Below are 23,656 nucleotides of genomic sequence, written 5' to 3' on the forward strand. Positions count from 1 at the left end.
CTTACACTCCCTGAGGTGATGGTCTGGTAAAGGATATGTACACTCTTTAGGTGATGAGGAAACGTCACTTGGCTTCAAGTGTTTTCTCCTATTCTATTGTAGGTCTTCGTTAACTGCAATAAAGACTAGTTGAGAATTAGTGAGAACTGTTAATTAGATGTTCACTAGTAACATGAAATGTTACCTGAATTAAATCCCTTGCATGAATCATGACCAAAATAGTATGAATTAGATGCTAAACTTACTTTTACATGTGGAGAAATAGTAAGATGTCTCTACTTGCCAAACTATGAAGTGACCATCTATTTATATTTCATACATATTTGTAACTTTTTACACAAACTATTTCTCCTCCAAACCATTCCATTTAAAAAGCATGTTAAAGATGCATCTTAATTATGGGATTTTACGACCCTGATTACTTAATTTCTTACATTTGGAACAATCTTAATTAGGTGGACACAGAAGCAAGGAGTTACAGGGTGATAATCCCAACCACTGTGTACGTGACATGACTTCATTGATTTGAAATGCCAGCTTCTGGAATGCACAACCGTGGTTAGACTTTGAGGAACAAAGAAAGGACAGTGACCTACCCATGAAAAGAATGCTATGGACAAGCCGATCAGTTACTTATCAGTCTGCTATTGTTACTGTGCCAAACCGCCATGTTCACATTGCTTGGGCATGATGTGACCGGTGGTTATGGTCAGACAGCATGATGAAGATAAGATGATGACGTCATCCTCCGTGGCCAGCTCACACCTTGTTCTCTGGAATTAGTCGTTGAGGAAAGTGTAAAACCAAGCACATGTTCCAACTCGGTACAATGGTGCTCTGATGCTCCGTCACAGCAAGAGAGGAAAGATTTTATGGACATCAATTCGGCTGAACTCCTTTGTTAAGAAGGAAATAGCCTTATTGAAACAGGGAAGTCTCAAGTCAGTGTTAACCTTCAGGATTATTACACGTGAATTCAGACTAATGCTTAATGATCTGTTGAGAAGTGGTTCCCATCTTCAGGTTTGGAAGGGAATTGATTAATACTTTCTCAAAATTCTTGTTGGAGAAGATGCCCATTATCTTCCACAAGAATGTCTGGAACAAATTCAACTAGTAAAAGAAAAGTTTTAAAGGTAAACATGTGCAAATTCGCTTCTGGGTAAATCTTCAGTCAGAAAAGTCATACCTGAACAACAACAACAACAAAAAAATCAGTCTAAGTTTGGGATAAGGATAAGAGAAAGGCACAAAAATAAATAATTATTAAAAAATGGGATAATTCTTTGTCATCAACTCTTCTTGAATGGCATTTTGATAAACAATAGCCAAAATAAATCATGGCTGTACCAAGATCACACACATTCTCTCTCTCTCTCTCTCTCTCTCTCTCTCTCTCTCTCTCTCTCTCTCTCTTTTAACTTCTAAGGCAAAAATATGAGAGCAACTTCATCTGTAAGCTGCCCAAAGGGATAGAGATGAAGTAGGTAAATACAATTGTTTGATAATTTCACTAGAGTTGATCCAGGTGGATTACTGCTTTAACGATTTATATATACTGAGTCTGAATCTCTTAAGGAAAGAAAAATCCTAAAATTTAAGAATACAATATAGTTATATATGATATGCACATATAACATGTGTAATAAATATTCATTATCACATGTAGAGTTCTATGTAGCGTTTAGACTATGGCTGCTGGTTTTGAAATCTCATTCCTTGCCTGCACTGTAAGCAAAGGAGTAACATGTAAAATGGCAAAGCTGACAGAAACCAGCATGGCCTAAGTAGAAACATCTGAAGAAGCTGCTTTGCAAAGTGCTAGTATGAAGAGAACAAATATTTCTAAGTTTCCATTTTATCAAAGTCTCCTTTTTTTTCATGATAGGGTTGAGAATATTTCTACCAGAAAACATAGGTGATAATTAAAACATGTACTGAGCCATTGGCATGTGCCGAACACAATGATTAACTCTTCCTTTTGAGGGAATTAGTTAATCTGCCATCAGCTTAGCAAGGCACTGTTGCTGATGCTAATGTAGAAATGAGAGAGTTGAGAGATCTGCTAATCTCCAGTCCGACTCACTTTGTCCCTAGTTAGAAAAATAAGGACTATGTTTCCCTATTTGTTTGTTTTCATGCTTTAGCACAGGATGTCACTCTACAGTCCAGCCTGTCTTTGAACTCGCTCAAAATCCTCCTACCTCAGCCTCTGGAGTGCTAGGATTACAGGTGAGGGACTGTGTGCCAGGCTCAGGGACTAGACTTTGAAAACCACTAATGGTATCACAAAGTGAGTGGAGAGAGCAAGGTTTGGGGACTTAAGAGAACCATGTTCTAGTCTAGACTATGATTCCTTGAGGGTGGAAATGAAGAATAGACAGGTATATGGAGAACAGAAACATGGACACAGGAAAGCTGGGATCAGAACATCTGGGCTCTCACATAGAGAAACCACAGCACCCCAGAAGCTCAAAGTGTTCATTATGTACAGTTGAACAGGGGTGTGGGGTTACTGCATACAGCTGAATGGAGGCATATTTAGCTAATCTGGGTAGGATCAGCCTTTGTAGGGGAGCAGTCTTCAGGATATAAACATTTGGTCATGGAAGAAAGCTATGGTGCATATTTTCTACACACTCTGTTAGAATTCACACTCAGACCCCCAGAGTCTGCCATCCCTCTGAGCTTCAGCTGGGAAACACTTTTCCATTCCTATACATTGGAGTCCTTCACATGGTCATGTCTCTGGCCACATCACCCATTCACTCAGGACTTCATTTACTCTGACTTCCTCCACTCCTCAAAAGTAGGTATTATCTTCATGACCCTTCTGGGCAATTCTTAAGTTCTCAGTTGACTCCTTTATAGAGCAATTGACTCACATCTGAAGAAGGGAAGTGTTGACTCAATACATGATATCCAACAAATTGCGTGATCCCTCTGGGTGCCATCCATATTCCCCTTCATTTTTGACTTCATTTCCAGAATTTCCTTTGTTCCCCGAAACGATTTGAAATAGCCTAATAAAAGATATACCGCCTAAGACCTTAAAGATAAGAGGTTGAGGGCGGTGTACTTTAAGGTGAAAATAGCTGTTTCCTCATCTTGGAACTCAAACTGAAAGTCTGTGCAGAAATGGAGGCCCTGCTTGATGGACTTCACCCCACCTACCTACTTTTCTTCTGCCACATTTGGCCAGAGCAATCTGCTTCTGTGGGAGTATTGGAGGAAAGAAGAAAAAAAGCCCAAAATACCAACTTGGTTGTCTAATTGTTTTTAATTGTCCAGTCATTCAAGGTCTAGATAAGTGCCTTAAGCCTGTTCCCGAGGCTGTGATCCAAATCCTCAAAGAGCAGAAAACCTTGGGAGCAGAACAAAGAGGTTTCATTATCAGCTAAAATCTGAAAGGTTCTATGGAATGGAGAGTCACAATTGCTCTTAAAATAAGTAAGAGATCTAAACAGCAGGCTCAAAAAAAAAAAAAAAATCAGAAGAAGCAAGGCCCAATAAACCACAAACACCCACACAGCAGCACCAATGATCCTTGGCCTGCTCCTGAGAACAAGAGAGACCATGAAAGAACAAGAGAAAAATGGTCAGCCAGCGTCACAGAAACCCAGTTTAGTGAGGGACTAACTGCCCAAGGGAGGTTGTTTGTTTGGGGTTCAGACAGAACAATTTGATAAGAAAAGAATCTGAGAGGACCTGTGAGAAATGTAAATAATTAACCTTGCAGCCCCAGTGAACAGCAAGCTAGGATAGTCATATTTAGACCTTCAAAGCAGAAACGTTAGCACCCTCAAGCCCCCAGCCTGAGACAGTCACCTTTATGCTGTTATGCTCCGGGCACTTTTCCTTTCTCCTGAGAAGTCAGTCCTTAAAAGCCAGACCACGTCACGTCACACTCCAGGGATCAAAAGGAGGCCTTTCCCAACACAATCAAGACAGTGCTCTGAGTTCTTCAATGCTCATGAATGTGTCTGCCCACCTGCTTCCTCCTGTAACTTTCGTGTTTGCAGACTTAAGGCGAATGTTAGGCATGTATGGAGCTATTTCATGGGGGGGGGGGGAAGAAGAAGAAGAAGAAGAAGAAGAAGAAGAAGAAGAAGAAGAAGAAGAAGAAGAAGAAGAAGAAGAAAGGTGCTTTATCAAGTGGCATGATGGCGTATACACACCTATAATCATAGCCTTAGGGAGGCTTCAGTGGGAAGATGGCAAGTTCAAGGCCAGTCTGGGCTACATAACAAGTTCTGAGGTACACAATGGGATCTTGTTTCAAAAACCCAGGAGTTAGGGGTGTAGTTCAGTGAGAGTACTTTGGCCAAACAAACAAACAAACAAAACAACAACCAAGAAAAGCAAGCACATCCTGTAGTACTGTATTGTACTAGCTCTCTTTCTTCTACATGGTTATTGTACAGAACTCCTTATTGAGACATTTCTAATAGCATAATGGTTCTTTCTCTAAATTATGCCCTAAAGTAATCTAGATGGACAAGCAGAATGTGTTTAATTAATCTCATTTTCCCCCTAAATATCTTTCTATCTGTACATCCAGGTGAATGAAAATCACCAAAGAAATAGAAAGGGATGTAAGGAAGCAAATGGGGTAAGCTTTAGTATGAAAAAAAAAATACCAATGTGGACATAATCAAATTAGTTCTAATTACTATGGTGCCTCTTAAAATTCTATCAGAGCTAGGGTTGACAACCCTTGAGAAAACAAAGGGAATCTGACACTCGAACTTCAACTCAGGGACAAACAGTCCAGGAATGTTGACCTTCTCATTCTCCTCTCCAGTCCAGTTCAGTGAAGTCATTTCAACTGGGGATCTGAATCTCCAAATGAGATTATTTGTTTTAATCTGTTTAAAAGTTGAGTGGACACGCAATTCCATATCACATGGAACCATGGCTTAACTAGGTAACTGGCTGATAATGAAAAACAGCTGATATTCTTTATGATATATCTTCACAGCTATTTTTATTCAGAACATGAGCTTAGAGTAGGTGTTCACATTTTCTAAATAAATACTGTGTGGCAAAAACCAAGGGTGCAACTTATAAGACAGCTCATCTCTTTTTCACTTGGTGAACAGAACGCTCCATCTGCTTTATCTGATCCTTCTAATTCACTTCCCCGTGTGCTCAGGAGTCTGGTGAGACTGAGCATGGGGATGAGAGTAGAAATTAATTTCTCTCCACTTTAAAATTCTTTTCCTAAAAGTTATGTGTTGTTCTGGCCAATGTTTTTATTAAGTGTGTGTGTGTGTGTGTGTGTGTGTGTGTGTGTGTGTGTGTGATCACTTTAGTAGCACTTCAAAAAAAAATCCTTTTCCACAAAAATGAGTCTCCATCAAGATCCCCATATTTTCGATCAGAGACAAAATTGAGTTGTACTTAAGTCTACATGGAATCTGTTACCGGCATTCCGAATAAGAGTTCACTCTGTTAATGGACGATTACAAGAGATTGGGCTTTATGCTTTGTTTGGCAACCCCACCACACCATTCACACATGGTGGTTACATGCTAGTGTTTTAACGTGAAACCGCCTAGAGAGAGAGGCCCAACAGCACCAAAGACATTTGTCAAATCCTTCCTACATGGGATAGAAAGCCCATGGGATGATTGTCACCGTTTAGGGGAGAGATGAAGGTAGTTTGAGAAGCAAGGCCATGTACTGGTTTTGAAGACATTAGAAATCAGGATCAAGGTTTGGGAACGGAGCCCATTTCAAAACAAAGGACTTTTCAGAAGCATATATGAGTTCACAGAAGATAGATCAATTCTAATCTGTGCCATCCTGTAGCACACCAATGAGAACCGAGGTGATAGACAATCTATGAAAGTAGATTCAGCCACAGCAGGTTCAGAATACAGTGAGTGCATCTTTACAGGAACTGGTCCATCGAGGTGGGCTCAGTAATGTTTGACAGAGTTGTTGCAGAGAGTTTCATCACAAGGTGGTACTTTAACCAAATGACCTGCAAAGCCCCCACCCCCCCCTTCCCTGGGCACCTCTCATTTAATACGTGGAATGGAAGCTCAGTGCAGTTAGTGTGGAGATGAGAGAGTTTGATGGAATCAGTGTACAATGTGTGCCCCTGGGCTATTTCAGCAGATCCTAGATTCAAGGCCTCTTGAGGTCCTTTAAGGTTCAGCTATAAAGTGGTGCTTCCTATCATGACGACTGTGTCTTTTCTTTCTTCTTGTGATATGGAAAGGAAATAAAATGATTGTGTGCTCTTAGGGACTGCCTCAAGGCACGCCGAGGCCCAGATTGTATTAATGATATTCATGGATGCCACCATCCTCTCCATCTCCCCTTCAGAACCAAAGTGCTCACTTATCTGGTCCTGTGAGGCCTTATCTTCACTTTGGACAAACCGGAAGGGTCATCTCAGCCCCCGAGCTGCCTGTAGGCATCTACTAAACCCTGTGATGGTTAATTTGACCTTCAGCTTGGTGATATCTAGAACCACCTAGGAGGCTAACCCCTGGTAATTCAATGAGGAAGTTTCTAGATTGAATTAATTGAGGTGGGAAGAACCATTCTAAATGCGGTCTATAGTACCAGCATCTCTCTCTCTGTCTCTGTCTCTCTCCCCCCCCCCCACACCTGAGTATGGATACAATGTGACCTCCATTCTCCTACCACCATGTCTCTTCCGCCATTCACCAAAACACACCCTTCCTTCTAAAAGTGCTTTCTCAGGAGTTTGGTTACAGAAACAAGCTAAGTCATTAATACAAAGTCTCATCAGAGGTGTTCTCTTTGCCCAATTTTCCCTACAGACATAAACCCCCTTCAGTAAAGCCTTCATGGGTTTCTAGAAAAACCAACCTAAGACAGTAGAAGTGATGATGGTGCTGATGAGGATGCAGGGAGGGAAGGCATGCAATGGACACAGTGATGAGGGAAGTGGCATTCCATGCACATGGTACTCTGCATTTGATCCTTACAGTAATTTGTGGATAAGAGAACTGAGTCACATGAAACATGGCTCCATATATAAAGACAGATCTTATGGTAAATCTTGTCATTTTCAGTTTGAATGTTATTTCACCTGATTTCCGTGCCTAACACATCAGAGAACTCAAAACATCTTAGCTGCATAAATGAGCCGATTTCATTGGCTCTTTGTACTTCCCTTTACCCTGAGAATTGGGGGGTGGGGATAATATATTCAGAGGTCCTGCCTTGCAAGACAAACATGATTTCAAACGTTTTGACCTATTCCATTCCATAGATTGTATATCCACTAGCTCACAAGAACAATTTGTTTCATTTAGAAAATGTAAAGGCTTGTATATAAGTCATATGCAGAGCAAAGTGAAACAGATTTAAAAGAAGACGCAAGAAACTCTGAGATCCTGGCATGCTGAGCTGGGCTTCTGGGGTTGTGTTTGTCACAGACCGGCAGAACCTGAATAACAAGTATTGGTAGTCAATGAGTGTCCATACTTCAGCGAGGTGAGCGCACTTCACCGGCCACTCAGAGTAAAACACCATTTCCAAGAAGCCCTCAGAGCAAAGAAACGCTTCAGGGAAAACTCCCCAGCTTCACAGAGCCCAAGAGCACCGAGCAATGTTTGTTATGGCAGTAGCATTGACATGGCAAAGTGAACGGAAAAGAATTCCTCCTTCTGCGTCTGCATTTGTGGAGGCCTCTGATTAAAACACTGCAGAGACAGGCTTCCCCACTTGGATTTTACTTGAATGAAGTTGTTCGGCTTGTGTAGTGGAGGACTTAGAGGCCAGCTGGTTTAATTAACTACAGAAAGACTCCCTGCCATGACCTGGGATATTTCACTCTGCGGGAGTGCTAGGTGAAGACGCTTCCACCGCTGAGAGCGGGGAGCTATTGAGCAAGGGAGGGTGGCTCATTGCAACGGAGAGGAAATAAAAAGCGATTCTTTTTTCCTCACAATGCAGTTACACACCATGCAAAGACAGGTTAGAAACAGACTTGTTTCTTTCGCCCCAGAAGCAGCCCTGTAGTTTGGTTTTCAAGGGATGGTGGTTGCTAGTCAGGAATCTAGCCTTTGCATTGGACTGACGTTTTTCTCTCCTCCACTTGGAGGAGGCAGAAAGGGGATGGTACATCACCTCACCCAGCAGAGTCTCTGCTGTCACTTGGGTGGCAAAGACAAGTAAATATTTGCTCACTTAGAGAAGTATTTTTAAGAATGCATTTCATCAAAGTTTGGTGTGTCATAGGAGCCTTCAGAAGTGAAGACCCAACGACCTAGGGAAAGCTACTTGTGCTGAAGGTACAACGAGGAATGGACAGTTATGCAGGAAGGTGATTGGATAAAAGGGGATGGTGCCATAATACAATGTGGTGGGTGGGGGGAAGGGCTGTCTGTTCAGATTTCCCAGATCTCGGGGGGGGGGGGGGGGGGGGCGCGGCAGCTTCCCAGAATAAGGATCTTCTAGGAAGGAGTGAGAAGAGAGAAAACAATCTTCTTAATTTTATGGATTACTTTGAGGAACTGTCAAAAACCTAACCAGTGGCAGGGTGGTGGTGATGATGCACACCTGTGATATCAGCATTTGGGAGGCAGAGGCATGCAGATATCTGTGAGTTCAAGGCCAGTGTGGTCTACAGATGAGTTCCAAGACAGGCAGGGCTACACAGAGAAACCTATCCAGCATATTCACCTCTCTTCCATCATTGACCATATATCCATTTTTTTTAGTTAATGAGAGTGGAGTTGTGTCACTGGGCAAGTCCATGGATTTGTTGCTGCTGTTACTCATTTTGAATACAATATGAACATCTTTTGTGCCATGAATTTGAATTTTTTGTGTGGGTGTATACATGTACAGGCTAGAAGGTCAACATTGGCTGTCTTTCTCAATTACTTTACACCTTATTTTTTTAATATTTACTTTTTAATTTTATGTGTATGAGTGTTTTGCCTGTCTGTGTGCATGTGCCTGGTGCCTGTGGAGGAACTGGAATTACTGACAGTTATGAGTCATCATGTAGGTGCTGGGACTTAAACTCGTGTTCTCTGTAGAGTAGCAAGTAGTCTTAACCACTGAACCATCTCTCCAGCCTTCTGCCCTATTTTTTGAGAAAGGGCCTCTCACTAAACCTGTAACTCACTGATTTTGCTAGTCTGCCTGGCCAGTCAGTCCACAGGATATGCCTGTCTTCTACTTCCCTGGTGCTTAAATTAAAGGAAGTTTTGGGGTTTTGTTTTGTCTTTATTGTGAGTGCTATGGATCAAACTCAGGCCATTCCTCATCCGTGTATGCCCCACACTTTACTGACTTAGCTTTCTCCCCAGCCCTGTGGTGATTTAAACATTGAGCATCTCCTGAGGCACAGAACTCTATTTCTCTTGCTGTGCAAATTACCACCAAATTTTAAAAGTCTTCTTTTTAAATGTTATCAGACTCCCAGCCAACTTCTCTCTCAAAAAATTTACCATACCTCTATGGTGCTAAGACGTATATGTTTTACACTTTAAGTTCCCAGAAAACAAGAATAATTTCAGCTGGGTCACAGTCATGACAGACTTCTCTTGTTCATCCAAGAAAACCCACCAGGTGCAAGAAGATACAGAAAACAAGCAGACCACTGGTTTAAAAGTGTTTCAATGCTCATTATTTACTGTTTCTCAAACTGGGGAGTCTAGAAATTTTCCAGAATACTAGTGCCCTAGGATTGTTAAAGTGATACAGTCTGGACCTCTGCTGTGGATGATTGATTGATAAATAAAATGCTGATTGGCCAGTAGCCAGGCAGGAAGTATAGGCAGGACAAAGAGAGAGGAGAAGTCTGGGAAGTGGAAGGCTGAGGCAGAGAGATGCTGCCAGCCGCCGCCATGAGGAGCAGGATGTAAAGTACTGGTAAGCCACGAGCCATGTGGCAAGGTATAGATTAATAAAAACGGGTTAATTTAAGATATAAGAACAGCTAGCAAGAAGCCTGAGCCATTAGGCCAAAAAGTTTAAATAATATAAGCGTCTATGTGTTTATTTTATAAGTGGGCTGTGGGACTGCCAGGGCTTGGCAGGAGCTAGAGAGAAACTCTCCAGCTACAGACCTCTGTTATTTCTTCTTCTTCTTCTTCTTCTTCTTCTTCTTCTTCTTCTTCTTCTTCTTCTTCTTCTTCTTCTTCTCCTCCTCCTCCTCCTCCTCCTCCTCCTCCTCCTCCTCCTTCTTCTCCTTCTCCTCCTCCTCTTCTGCTTTTTCTTCCTTTTATTCTAGAAACTGAAACCCTGTCCTCCAGAGGAACAGTCCACATTCTAAACTGATGAGCCATCTCTTTCCCATTACCCCCAGTAATTTACTTCTATTGATTCTGAAATGTCAGACTTTAAAAAGCACTAGATAGAGAATACTGCCATTCAGAACAGTCCAAATCTGTATGTAAAGAATTTTGGGAATATCTTCACCTAATAATTCCGAGTCTTTCTTGTATACAGAGTGATAGATGGGGAAATATAAACCTAATGTATTTGAGAAAGCTCTTGCAACAAACAGTAATAAAAATTCCAATGTACAAAAAGAACATTGTGCTATGCTTTCATTGGCAGCATGTATTTTTTTTTCTTTTTCATTTTAGTGAAACATAAAATGTCAGTATGTCTTGTAATATGAGTTTTTCATTTTGTCAGAACTTTTTTGGCACCTAAAATAAATACCTTACATAGAGAAGGTATCCAACAGATGTCTGATAACAATGATGGGGAATAAAAACAGCTAAAATATAAAGCCCTGTATGTTGTGCTATTAAAACATATCACCTAAGTAAATGTTCCCCAAGGTCTTCTTTCAAAAATACAAATACGGGCAAGGCATAGTGACATACATCTCAAATCTTGACACTTGGGAGGTAGAGCCAGGAGGATCAGAGGTTCAAAGTTATCCTCAGCTATACATTGGGGTGCTGACTAGCTTTATCTTTGTGAGACCCTGTCTCAAAAAGGGGGGTGATGGTATTATATCTCTGTTGTTATTGTTATTGTTATTGTTGTTGTTGTTGTTGTGGTGGTGGTGGTGGTGGTGGTGTGTGTGTGTGTGTGTGTGTGTGTGTGTGTGTGTTTAATTTCATGATTTAAGTTGTGAAGAGATGATCTGGCAGTTAAGAGTGGGTATTGCTCTTGCAGAGGACCCCAAGTTTTGGTTCCAAGCACCCCTATTTAGCAACTCACAACTGCCAGTAACTCCAGATCCAGATCTTGACACTCTGGCCTCTGTGGGTACCCATACACTCTGCATATATAACACCCCACAACACGTATACATATACATAATAAAAATAAATCCTTACAAAGATTAAAATTAAAACATGGTGCATGGTGGCTTCCCATCCCTTGGGAGATAAAGTCTCTACCATACATACCTCATCACCTATTCTGCCCAGTCCAAAGCTGCAACTATATTCACCTCCTGGGGACTTCTTGTCTCTGTGCTGTCTGTCACACCTGCTTCTGCCCTCACCTCAGCAGAGAAATCCTGTTTCTGCCTATCAGAGTGGCTAATCTCTCTTCATCTACTGGACCAGTTCAAGCACAGACCTTCATGAAGCTCACAGACTAATCATTTTTCTCTTTGCTCCCAAGACACAATCACTCTGAGAAATCCCAATGTGGTACCACTAGGGATTGGCTTCTGTTTTCACACACACACACACACACACACACACACACACACACACACACACACAATGTGATTCTTGATTCAATAATCTGACAGTTGGTGCTATTCTTAGGATGTGGGAGGAGGGAAGAAAACTCTTGATTGGATGGAGGGAAGACATAACTCAACAGTGACTCGTCTAGCCTCACTTAATTTTTGTTCATTCACTGATTCTGTATCTGAAGACATGCACTGGAAATAGTATGAAGTCAAAGCCAAAATGATTCTTGACATGGGGAACTCTATAATCTAGTGGACAGTGGTAATATATATACATGGGTAATATATATACATGGGTAATATATATATACATGGGAATGTGGTCAATGGTAGGCTAAGACCCTGTGTCCAAGTGCAACTAAAAAAGTCTCAGGGGAAAAAGTGCCTCTCTCCATAAATACCCACTCTGTGACCTCAGAAGCATGTTTGGAATCCTCCTAATGAACTTCTTCTCTCCCCCAAGATGGATGTGTCTTCCCTGTGTGGCTCTGTCTCCACCAATCTACTTCTCCAGCCCCCTTTCTTCTCCAGCTGTGGTGCTGAGGACAGCACCTGCTTCACAAGTGAGCTCCCCTCAGAAGTAACTTTGCCCCAGCAGCCCGCTGGGCATTCTGGCAGTAAAATTATTCATCATACACAAAGAAAGGGCTCGTGGGATGAAGAAACTAGGGCTATGAGGGAGGATAAAGTATTCACTAATTTAAATGAGAGGGCAGGGACAGCATTCATGACAGGGAGGGCAGAGGGCGGAGCTGAACAGGCCTCCAACAGCATCACACGGTTTAGCAGGATCCAGATTAAATCCCACATGCCCTTCAATGACCATTAATAACCAGTACCTGTGTTTTCATCCCTGACCACCGTTGGCCTTTAGGCTCTGGGATGGCCAATAATAAAGCTCACTGTCAATACCATGAGCTCCACAGTCACAGGGGATGTGTCTGAAGGTGTTTCCAGAAAGGTTTAACAGCAAAGAGCAGACCCAGTTTGAAGATGGTGAACACCTGTCCAGGAGTTGGCATCCTGGACTGAATAAGGAGGAGGAAGGCCACTGGGCATCAGCATTCATTTCTGTCTGTTTTTTGACTTTGGATGGATGAGACCAGCTGGCCCAGGATCCGGCTACTGTGCCATCCCCACCAGGATGGACTGTGCCCTCCAATTGCGAGTCCAAACAAGTCTTCCTCCTTGAAGTTGCTTCTTGTCAGGGACTTCGTCACAGTAATGAGAAAAGCAATGATCTGATTGTTTTTGTTTTTGTTTTTTTTTTTTTTTTTTTTTGACAGAAGACACATTAACAATGTTGTCATTTTCTAAAACCTCTATGTTCATCTAATTTTTACAATTATATACAGGAAGATTCCAGACATCTGTACCCATCACAATCCTGCTCACATTATAGCAATGTAATAAAAATGAGAAATGAAGTACCAAAGAAACACATAATGACCCTTTAATCCAGTTAGTCGCCATAACAACTATCGTCTGAGTCAGACAATATCCCCTAAGGCACATAAGGGTTAAGTCATGCCCACACGATGATACGGCTGATGCTGCCATAAAGGTTGGATCTGTGCAATGTGTTTATTTGTCCGGTGACTGATGGAAGCATTAATTAAACTGGGATACAGGTAGGAAACTAAGATGAAGAGTGGCCCAGGCTAAGCTGCTTGAGTCCCTCCTGGGACACCTGCAGGACACGCTGATGGATCAGTGTTCCACCACACTAGAAGGGATACTTCTTCACCCCGTCAGTCAAATCAGTCCTGTGGATGGATTCTCTGATGATGCCCAGCCAGGTCAGCAACATAGGAGGAAAAACTAAGAATGAACTAAAAATGAAGCTTCATGGAGATTTACTTCAAGGCAGCAAGGAGGTTATCAATATGTGACCAACACCCCCTCACTCCCCACATACTGGAAGTTCACTAGATGAAGGTGTCCATGACCATGAGAGATGCCATTTTTAGAGACATGGCCAATATCATCTGGCAATGGATGCCTACCTAAATCCATTCTCTTTTTCTTCATCAACAGCAGATCACTGTCTATTATTATTGTCTGGGGCTATAATGAGCCTGGCTGAAAAAGACAGCATCTGCAAGTTTCACTTGTGATTAGGACTTGACAGGCAGGAAGATATCCGTCGGAGGTGCTGGATGGAGGGTGTAGGAAGGTCCTCCAAACAGGCCAAGATGGAGATGTAGCTCAGTGGGTAGAGTACTTACTTGCCTGCCATGAGCGGGTCACATAGTTTATTTTTCCTGGCAGTATAGAAACTGCCATTGGCCAGCCTTTTCTTGAGTACCTACTGCCTCCAGTGTGGTTTTCAGTTAATTTTCTGATTTGGCATTGGGCTGCTGGGCCCTGAAGCACCCATGATAGTGCATAATACTTTGGCTCCATCTTACTTTGATGATTGAATCTCAGCATTTATATCAGAAGCATTGTATCAGAAGCATTTATATCTGAAGGACAAAAGGTGACGCTTCCTATTTTCATTTTTTTTTCTGGGCATTTGCGCATTTGGCTGCTGCAGGATTTGGCCTTTGCCTCCTCAGCACAGACAAACCTTGCCAAGTTTCACCCTGTCCCTCATAGTTGGTTTCAAGGGCTCCGGTGAAACCAACAGCATTTGTTTTAAAGCGCTTCTTGCCAGACTTTGTTTGCTGAAGCTATGGTTCGTTACTGATTCAACACTGCTGGGAGAACCCAGCCTGGGGCCGCTTCTGAGCTAGAAATGTGGCACTGCAGGCCTGCAGCTACCTGGGAGGCATTGTTTCCACCACCGGGACCAAGGTAAGTGGGAAAGGTCTCTCCAGAAACACTCCAGAGGTGGTCTAAGTGCCTCCCTAAAAGGAAGAGTGACTCCCTCACAGGAAAAGGGACAGCTCCAACTCTCCTCTTCCCTGGTCACTTTACAAGCTTATTACAAGAAAACACCAACAGTCACTCTTCAGTGAGCCCAGGTACAGCCTTTCCTGGGCTGCTTGCAAACTCACACAGTGGACTTAACTCAGATCTCTGGTCTTGAGCTGGGCCTAGCAAAATGTGTTCGTGCTCAAGGAGTTCGTTCTCAGAACTGGAAGGGCGTGGGTGGGTAGTATAATTGTGGGTTAGTTTTGTTGTTATTGAATAACAACACTGCCCCCGCCCCCCAGCTCCTACTGACACATATAAATGCAAACTGCCCCTTTCAGCTTTTGCAATCATAGTTATTTGCAAGGCCAGAGCTTGGGAAGGCTGAATGTCTAAAGGAACGTTGTTATTACCGGGCAGCCAAGAGCAGTGTAGGCCTTGCTAACTCTACTTCCTGTACCCCTTGCCGCCTTTTCCCACGGCTTCTGATTCTAGAAGGGATGCAGAGCGATGACAGGGTCCTGGTTACTCCTGGTGGGGTAGTCTTCTATGGCACACACACAGTAGTGCTCTGTGCGTAGATTATTTTATGTCAAGTTTTTAAAATGTTTTATCTTGCTAACACTGAATTCTCACCATCTCTCCTGTGATATTTGTGGTTCCGTGGTCATTTTCTTAATTTTGACTTCTCTGGTAGGTAGATTTCTGAGATTCCTTCACTAGGCTGCCTGGTTTTGGTTTTGGGGGCCGGACATCTGAATGTCACTCTGGCTATTAATGGGATTTTTTTTTTTTTTTTTTTTTTTTTTTTTTTTTTTTTTTTTTTTTGGTTTTTCGAGATAGGGTTTCTCTTGTGTAGCTTTGTGCCTTTCCTGGAGCTCACTTGATAGCCCAGGCTGGCCTCGAACTCACAGAGATCCACCTGCCTCTGCCTCCCGAGTGCTGGGATTAAAGGCGTGCGCCACCACCGCCCGGCGGGAATTAGGATTCTTTGGTGGATATGAAGGCATGTACTGACCAGACCGAGGAGGTCTCTGCTTTCCAGCAGAGCATCTTGGAGAATGGAATCTTCAAATCAGACCCAATCTGCTTTAACTTTCAACCCCCAACCTACTTCCTGTCCTACCCAAGGTGACACTTGCCGCACTTCCCATCCTGATCCCACTTGGGATGTGCATTGTTCCTGTCATTGTGAAAATGGCTGAACATGTAAGATTGTGGAACAAACTTTGGCCTATTCCATTTGTTATTAGGATTAGGAACTTCTACAAAAGCTTTATAAAACTATGTTATTCCATTAAACAAAACACACTCCAGCTTCATTCCACACAAGCAATTCTTACAAAGAGTTCTTTGTCTCACTAGAGACGGGATCTTTTAGTAGAACCCCGTGATGGAGGATCTAGAATAGGTGTGCCTGAGGAGCATGTTGATCTAAGCAACAACGCTCTCATTTGAGTTTTACAGCAAAGAAGGAACCAGATTAAGGAGGATTTTAACTTGGGAACCAGCAAATGCGGAGAAACAGGAATTCTTTTCAAGAAAGTACAAAATATTCTCAGTAGTTTTACCAAAATAGCCTTTTAATAAGAACAATAACATTACCTTTGTTATTCCATAATTTAATCAATCCTCATTTTTAACTTTACTAGTAAGTTATGTCCCATCAATTAATTTTAACCTTAAAACAATATCTATTCCAAACACCACATTTCATTCCATTTTTAAAAGCTTTGTAACCTGAAAAGAAAAGTTTCAAACTTAGAGAAAAGTGAAAAGAATTGCAAAATAAAATAAAAACAACCTTCACCTAAGATTCACCAGGGGTTACTATGTTGCATATTTATACTGTCCTCATTTAGAGAGAGAGAATAGCTAATAGACAACTACAGATAGATAGTTAAATGATAGGTTATTGATAGATAAGTAGATAATAGAGAGACAAAAGATAGATGATAGATATGGATATATTTGTACATATATAACTTAGCTCTTAAGTGACAGATAGGTAAGTGACAGGTAGAAGTAGTAAAAATTTGTATGTGGTATGATTTAGCTCTTAAAAGTAGATAGCAGAGAATGATATTATCTAACCTAACTGTTTTATCTAATATTATTTCTAAACATACACTGTGTTTGTTTTAGAAAATCATATTCTAGTGTGGTAGTACATGTTTTCATATAGAACATAATGTTGAAGTGGAAATTTCCACCCCCATTCTTCATTTCATTTCATAATAAACCCAAAAAGTTAGTGTGTGTATTATTGTTAAGTGTCAATGGACATCTTATCAACTTTTAATGACATAGCAAATGTAATTATGATGTTTAGATATATAGAAATTAGAAAATATTTTATGGCCATTCTGCTCAAAATTTCACTGTAAGACAATAATACCTCAACAGAGGAAATGGGCAAAGCTGTCAATAGGAAGTTGACAGAGGAGGTGACGTACAAGATCCCCACATGAAGAGATGTTCAGTTTTGTTAGTGACTTAAGAGATGCAAAGTAAAACCATAATAAATGATGACTTTGCAGCTACCACACTGACAAAAATGTAAAAGCTAGATGATACCACACATCCTCATTAACAAGACCAACACAGAGGGCTGCCAGATACAAGGCATTAGTGATTTAGAAGGCATCTCATCTTCTTACAATGAAAGATGAGCTAGAAAGGCCATATTTGCCTTCTTGGAAGCCTGTACATAGCAAGTTTTAAAAATGAACACTTTCACCAGAAGAATAGAAGTTAAAGATGTGAATTAGAATGGGCCCATAGGACAAGAGAGATACTGATAAGCCATGCCAGAGGTTTTGATATAAGCAAAAGCCAATGGGGTCCCAAGTCCTTATACAGAGCTGTACTTAGCAAGCACTCTGCAACCTTGGGTTCAACATTGACAGATTCAGGCCATCACAAATAAAAGGTATTCACCAATTGCTTTCTGTGGGATGTGGTACATAGTAGCACACAACTATAATTCCAGTACTTAGGAGGCAGAGGCAGGAGGATCTAGAGTTCAAATTCAGCCTCAACTATATAGCAAATTCAAGGTCATCCTGGGCTAATGAGATCCTGCCTCATTAAATATGTGTGTGTGTGTGTGTGTGTGTGTGTGTGTCCAGACTTCTTAACACTATTTTCTAAGTGCTATGACACAACATACATAGCATTTTTATATTGAATTAGATATAAATTGTATACCATATGAACACCACATTTTCTATAAAGAACTAGAATATCTGGTGATTACATTATCCTTGGTGAGACAAGGTTGTCCTGGAAACAATCTCTAGTGGTTGAGAAGGGACAACTCTTTAATAATCAATAGAGATGCTTAAAGGACATCATGGGGTTCACAAAATAGCAAAGGGTTGGTTTTGATTCCCACCAGCTTTTTCTAGCCCCATGCAATGTGGAGGTTTCAAGTTCTCTTCTTTAGAGCAGGGACTGTTTGTGGTGTGACAGATGAAGGAGATACACCATAAAGGAAGAAGATCCCTTGAATCCCAAAAGAAAATGACTTTGATGTGTAGGTGGGTTTTTCTGTCTAGACCTCTGGTTAGCTCTGTCCCTCCAGCTGCGCCTCAAATAACCACACAGAGACTTACTAACAGTTACAAATGTTCGGCTGATAGCTTAGGTTTGTTTTTAGCTAGCTCTTATAACTTAACCAATTTCTATTAATCTATGTGCTGTCCTGAGGCTCATTTACCTGGTATATGTGGTTCCCATCCTGCTCACTCTGTGTCAAATGATGTCTCCTCCAACTCTGCCCTTCTTCTCCTGCCCCAAAAATCCTGTCTAGCCATCAGCCTATCAGCTTTTTATTAACAATGAGAGCAGCACATCTTCACAGTGTATAAAAGGATTATTCCACAGCATTGATGATTCCTATACCCAACTAAACAGTCATGTAGGTAGAATAAAGACATTTTCAGACATATCATGAAAAAAAAAATCACACAAAAATCCAAAATAGCTTTAGAATATTTGTTGGTATCTTTTTAAAGTGCCAACATTTAATCAGAATCACTTCAGTTTTTCTGAAATGATAGCCTCCATAAATGTATGGTACTTGAAAATGAGTTAAAATGCAGAATACCCATGAAGTCTGAGAGTATTCAATATTAAGGAAGCCACACATAATAACATGCACCTGGAGTTACAGCTACTCAGCAAGCTGAGCAGAAGGACTCCTTGTGTTCCAAAGCTGGAGACAGTCAAGGCAACACAGTTAGATTCCATCTTACACTCAAAAAATTATATGAATTAAGAAGTTATGGTATTCAAGTACAGAAGGCAATAATGTATGGGCCAGATTGGCTTTCAGGCAGTGACAGGGGAAAACTGTTAATAACTAATAGGGTATGACAAGTCCCCCAGACAATAGAGACAGATCCCAGGCCCAGTGGGAGCACCAGGGTGCTCAGAGAGCATCACTCACAAGATGTCCATTTGGACAAGATGTTGAAGGATAAAGAGGCAGCTTGGAACTGAGGTGAAAAATGCTGGGTGGAGGTTCAGTAAAGAACCTGTCAGGAAACAGAAACATCCAGGGTTCCAGGAAGCATGGACCTTTATGCCACTCAAGATGGTGACATTTGAGATGGAAGAGCAGACACACTCAAGGAATCGTAGTACCCTGTTCAGGACTAGCAAGCTAGCAATGTAACCTGAGGATGACTCCAGTGATGAAATATAGTGTGGGACTCTAACTGAGCAGAAAGGACCACTCAGTCTTTCTTACTGGACATACTGATCCTTTGCAAGTCGAATATGACCTGCTTGGACAGGAACAGGAAATGGAGTACCTAAATCTACATCCACAGGATTCCTGTCATACTGACCCTGGGAGTAACTACAGAGGGAAGGAATGCTAACTTGGGCAGGAAAATGCAATCCTTATAACACATAAATCAATGTCTCCTAGCAAATGAAACCTGTCTGTTTACCAGTCCAAAGTGTTAACACACTATTTCAAACAGATTGCTAGAGGTAAACGTAAGTAGGACACTGCTTTAAAAGTATATCAGATAGAATATGACTGATGACAATATTAAAAAGTAGAAAAGGCTGGGGGGACTGTCAGAAGATTTAAATTGTTAATGGCATTAACCATGGGAGATACCCTGAAGAGATGGGCTTTTTTTTTTTTTTTAAGTGTGGAATGTAATCAAACTCCTGCCTTGAAGGTAATGCTTAAATTCCCAAAGAGTTTTTCATTTGGTTTGGATTTTTTTTAAGTATTTTAAATTTTAAAATAAAGTATAATTGAGTTAAAGAGAGTATTACAGAGGAACAGCAAAAGAACTTTTAAAAAAAAATATTCTACTTTAAACTGTGTAATGTACTAAGATATTAAACGCAGTCTATAGACTATTATTTGGACTAGATATAACATACATTTCATGGGGCTTTGTTTGAATTAAGTTGGCTACTAGGTTGTCATTGGAAAACAAAAACCACAGCTGCCCCCATTGACCAGGTCTCCTTCCAGCCCCTTCTGTGACTCCGAGGTCGAACCTGTTTATACCCAATGGTTCCCATTAGTGTCTCTCCGGCGATTTGCATATTATTAACCTGGATAGACGCAAACACAGCTTCGCTTCCTCGATCTCACAGTGGAACCCTGATATGTACAACAAAAGTTCCCCCAGAAAAGCTGTGTGTATGGGGGAGGGGGGAGGCCAGGGCGCGCGCTTGCGCTCTCGGTGAAACATTCAGAAAGGTAACAGAAGCTGCGCCCCCCCGCCCCTTTCGAAAAATGATGAGTTTGATTTAAAAAGAAAAAAGAAAAAATTAACAAGCTGTGTCGTGCGCTGCACATGATCAGCCATGCTTGCTAAGTCTGTCTGTTGGCTGTTGCTATGGCTACGGAAAGCCAATGGAACCCAATGAGCTGTCGCCGCCGCAGCGCTGAGAGGACCAGCCATTTTACTTATGGAAAGCACTGTGTGGCGTCGAGCTTCGCGGGGGAAGAAGCATTTATTTCTTTGAATCTTTTGAGAGGAGAGAGCCACAATGGGCATGCTAGCGCACAATCATTGCAGCCACGTGTGCCTGCGAGCTGCCCCTGCGACAAGCTGTTGACTGCTGTTGCAATTAGCTGATTGGAGCGCGGGGAATGCAGGGTGATAATGCTGCGTATCCGCTCGCGGGCAGCAGGAAAGGGTTTTGTCTCTGGGAAGGCGAGCCTTCCCCGCACAGTTATCTCAGCAGCTCCCCAGCTGAGAGAACTGGGGCTCTGGAAAGAGGGTGTCGCCCTCTGCTAGCACGGATCCTGAGCGAGGTTGCTGCTGCTGCTGCTGCTGAGGAGCCGCGGGTCTGGGAAAGCAGGTGTGTGCTCGCATGGGCACTGGGCTGGAACGCAGGCGGACGCTCTCGGGTTCACCTGCTTCCTGTGAACAGACTGTTAGCTCAGAGCATCTGCTCCAGCACGCTGACGCTGAGAAAGGGGCTCCGGGCATCCCACTTGACTGACGGAGGTAAGCTTTTCCCCCCCTCTTTCGAAAGCTCGGCATAAAAATAAATTGAAGCAAAAACTTAACCTGAGATTTTTACATTGATCGCTATGGTCTGAAATTAAGGAGGAAACACACACATTACTTCCACAAAAATAAGTGTCTAAGATACAGAGTTGATTCTGTGAGTTGAGGTCCCAGAAATTGTATGAAAAAGAAAAAGGCGCTGCTGTTTTGTGTTAGGATTTAAAATAACTATTGACTGTTTTAACAAACTGTGATGGCTTGTCTTTCTGGATAGACCTGATAGCCAATAACCTTTCTCTCCGACAGAACAATGGGTTCTTTTGTGACTTGCCCTTTGACACGTTAAAAGAACTACACAGTAAACCGGCTGCATGCAAGCTGTGAAGCGTTTGGTTTTGAAGCCCCATAAATGTTTTAATCCTTAACACCTATGCACACCTTTAAAGCAAGGAATTCTGTTTCCTATGTGGATCATAGTAGCTAGTGGATTTTGTACTTGCTTATTCTAGACCAAACGGCCCGGTGTGCTGTTTGGTTTAGTCCTCGGCAGTTACAGAGCAAACACTGAAGGTATTGGAAGTTGCTCACACCTCCTCTCGCAATATCCTGCATGCCAGGCTACCCCAGAGCACAACACCCCCATTGTACTCCCCAGGCTCAGAATCCAGGGAAAGAAAAGAGGTGAATTATCAGCGCTGAGCTCCAGCATAGCTATAAGAAAACTTTTCTTGCATATTTTTTTTCTCACAAGTAGACAGATTTCACAGGAGAGTGAAACTGAAAAAAAAAAAAACAGCAACAACAATAAAACAAAAACAAAAAACAAAACAAAAACCCCAACACATTCTTCCTACAGATACACACACCAATAATGGGAGCGGTGTCTGCTTCTGATCGCTGCCTGGAAGTGGCACGGACTTGGAATTGAAAGGGGGATTGCCCCTTCCTGGGCATTTCTTTGGTGTAGAGTCTCTTAGGAACAGGCTGGTACTGTGAGTTGACATTGGTCAGCCAAATCAAACTCCCTGGCAAGGGAAGGGTCCAGAAATGATTAAATTCCGCTTCAGCACCGTCTCGGCCTTTCCTAAGTCAGTTCTGCTGCTGGTGTAACCAGGAATATGTTGGCTTAGTCATAATGCTGTTAAAAATACTTCACCGAAAATTATTTGGTTGACAACTTCTGATAATACGTCTCCGCCAGCTAAAGATGGAGCTTATTGTGAAATTTCAAATAAATAGTAACTGAGATCTTTTTCCCAAGAAATAATTTTATTATTTACTGTCTTTTACTTGAAAATATAGATCGCATAAGTAGTCTCCTGATAACGTGACTTAGGATATTTTCACTGATATGTGTGAACACATATCACCTGTTTCATATGTCAGCATATCCTCAGAGCAAATCATAAAGCACAAAAGGGGGTATTTTATAGCTTTTCTTCTGTCTGTTCAGGATATAAAGATTTAGACTCAGAATTATCAATGTAGAGAAATGTGAACACGTGTTGGATATGGAGGCCTGTGGACATGACTGAGTGGGCAATGGTCTATGGGATAAAACGCTGAAATGATGGAATTGTACTTCACTTGGTTTAGTTTTTAAGAAGTCAATGAACAGACTTAACCTTAAGTCAAGTTCTAGGAATAAAAACCTCAGCCATACAAATGAGTCAGTAAAAACAAAATGAATGATTTAAAAAAAAAAAAAGAGCCCCTTTCAATTTCATTTCCTTTTTATGATACCGCCAATGGGATTCTTAGATTAATACCATGAACACACCTGAGGCAAGAAAATAATTCTCTGTTAGTTTCCCTCGGGGCAACTTTTAGAACAGGTTGTAGAAACACCTACAGCACACCTGACTGGTGTGTCCTGTTGCGCGTGTGGTGTCTTTATGTGGGACAAGAACATGTGAGGAAAACAGACATGCACACTCCTTACCCTGGCTCTGTATTCCCACACTGCTAACTATTTAAGGCAGCAGCTGTGGACGATGGACACCTCAAGACCAGTTCTGTGCAGCACACCAAGAGCTGTTAATTCACCAGTTTTAAGAACGAAGTTCAGGGAGTCCCCATCGGTCACCACTTTGCTCATTTTTTTTTTTGGTTTAGTTTTAGACTCGATTTCTACCATTCCCAACTCTCCTATTGGCAAAATCAAATATTTTATCATTTCCAAAACACACTATCAAACTGTGACAAATGTTGACATTCTCTGTTGTAGATTTCCCAGCAGCAGCGGTCATTTGGACCCAGCAAGAATGCCTCCCCAGACTGTTCCTTACCACATCTGGCAACCCATGTCTCTCTTTCTGTCCGCAGCATCATCTTGTGTTTGCCTCTGCTCACGGGTTTTCATAGTCTTACTGTTCTCTGATTCTACAGCATTTAGATTGATGATTGATGATTGTACAGTATTTAGAACCTGGCATTCAGACATTATGTTGATAAGCTCAGGCTTCACTATTAGCTACTGTAAATATAGCCTTAACTCAGGACTGTCTTTCATCAGAGAAACTCAGAACATAAAAAAATAATAAAATAAAATAAAAAGAGGCATCCACCTCTCAGATATGAAAATGTCACAGTTTCATAAAAGCAATAGATATTTTGTATTAAATTGTCATTTTCT

General features: G+C 41.7%; 1 protein-coding gene across 20 annotated transcripts in view; it reads left to right on the forward strand.

Moving 5' to 3' along the window:
* Window positions 1-20,345: 20,345 nt before the first annotated feature.
* Sorbs2 (sorbin and SH3 domain containing 2) overlaps window positions 20,346-23,656 on the forward strand; it is a 199,255-nt gene continuing 195,944 nt past the window's right edge. For 3 of the 20 annotated variants that reach the window (XM_028881147.2, XM_028881148.2, XM_028881149.2), the window contains exon 1: window positions 20,357-21,018. The gene's annotated coding sequence lies outside the window, so the exon portion shown is untranslated. Of the gene's footprint in view, window positions 21,019-23,656 lie in introns of all 20 variants that reach the window. The other 17 variants (XM_037211705.1, XM_037211708.1, XM_037211706.1 and 14 more) reach the window with 11 other exon arrangements.

The sequence above is a fragment of the Peromyscus leucopus genome, chromosome 17 (assembly GCF_004664715.2).
Source record: "Peromyscus leucopus breed LL Stock chromosome 17, UCI_PerLeu_2.1, whole genome shotgun sequence".
In the NCBI taxonomy this organism is placed as follows: domain Eukaryota; kingdom Metazoa; phylum Chordata; class Mammalia; order Rodentia; family Cricetidae; genus Peromyscus; species Peromyscus leucopus.